Source organism: Echinops telfairi, unplaced genomic scaffold (genome assembly GCF_000313985.2).
Source record: "Echinops telfairi isolate 266 unplaced genomic scaffold, ASM31398v2 ScPeMD7_7424;HRSCAF=8462, whole genome shotgun sequence".
In the NCBI taxonomy this organism is placed as follows: Eukaryota; Metazoa; Chordata; class Mammalia; order Afrosoricida; family Tenrecidae; genus Echinops; species Echinops telfairi.
This window is the reverse complement of record NW_022111324.1, coordinates 38804279-38806025: the sequence shown is the minus strand read 5'-3', so window position 1 is coordinate 38806025 and position 1747 is coordinate 38804279.

The following is a 1747-nucleotide window of genomic DNA, read 5'->3' as shown; positions in this document are numbered from 1 at the left end:
CACACCTATGTTTACACCTCTATCCATAGCTTTGCTTCCTAGCTCTTTCCTCTGCTTCCGTTGACCTTCCTCCTGCCCCAACATCACCCTCGCCCTTCTCCTGTCCCTTAGTAAATCCTCTCAGCTCCAACACCATCTGACTCTCGACATCCTCCTCATTGTTGCTGTTACTTCCCTAGTTGTTCTGTCTATGGGACTGACTGATCACCGCTTTCCCCCCCTGCCTCTTCCTCTTACCCCCCAGGCTCCTCTGGAACTGTCAGTCCCATTGCTTGCTGCCATGCCTGAATCACTCCAACACAAAGAGGGGAAAGGAGCCATCTGGTTTTTAACGAGTGCTCTGGCTGTACTCCATCCCAGACAGATTTGTTGGTATGGAACGTACTGCCTGGACAGGCTCAGGAGGACGAATTGAAAGGCCCCCTTCAAAGCTGAAAACTGGCTCGGCCAAACGGAGCCAAGATGGGGCCACCCGGCTCAGGGATGCAACCTGTGTCCCAGGACCCAGAGCGCCGCAGGAAGCTGACCGACTGTTGGCTTGCAACACCTGCTACCTCAGAAGGTCTCTGTCCCCACAGGAGCTCTTTAGCTACAATAAAGCTGTCCTTGAATCTGCTTTCCTTCAATCCGACTCTGGTCTCACTCCGTGCCTCAGTTTACCTTACAAGTACCATGATTGGCCAAAAGAACGACTTTACTAGAGGGAAGGTGGGGAGATCTGGGGAGGAAGGTGGAACCGATCACAATGATCTACACATAACCATCCACCCCCTCCAGGGGGACGAACAACAGAAACCATGGGCAAAGGGAGACAGGAGTCAGTGTAAGATATGAAAATAATAATTAATCACAGAATCACGAGGGTAGGAGGGGGAAGAGGAGCTGATACCAAGGGCTCAATAGAAAGTACATGTCTAGAAAAGAATGATTGCAACATATGAACAAATATACTTGATACAATTGATGTATGGATTGTTATAAGATTTGTAAGAGCCCCAGTAAAATGATATTTTAATTGCAAAAAAATAAAAGAACTACCTTACCATACACTTTATGTCCCAGAAAAAAGTTATCTACTATGCCTTTTACAGTGCCTGCCATGTCACAAGGGAGAAAAGTGAGGCTGTCTACTCCCATGAAGATTTATAGTCTCAGAAATCCTATGGCAGTGGGTTTCATGTTGGGTTTGGCAATGCCCCAAGTACTCAGCAAACATTTTTTAAAGAAATACAAATCTGAAGAGGAAAACAATTACTTCCTAATCCATTTAGTTCCCATTCTAAAATATTTTTATGTTCTACATTTTGTTGTTTCTGTAATTGTGTTAGTTCTAATACAGATAGTAAAAATTAATGCAATATTAATGGTAAGCACTAGATTTTTCCTAAATATTTTTATGAGCCATTTTACAATCCTAGCTAACTTAAATGATAGACTATTTATGTAATATTTATTAAAACAAAAAAAATTGTGTTTACTAGCATATTATATACAGGCTATGGGGCTCATGAAGATGCCAACAGTTCTAAGTTAAATTGTTACACTTAAATCCATACAGAAAAGAAGGTTAAGTTGGATGCATTTCTTGGCTCTCTGAGTATAGAAATATTTGTCTACATTTTCATTAATATATATCAGGTCCTTAAGATAATTATGAAATTTTCATTAAATTTGATAATGATTAACACCGCTTACTCATCATGTATGTTCTAGACATTTTCCTATAAAGTTTTGATATATACTGTTT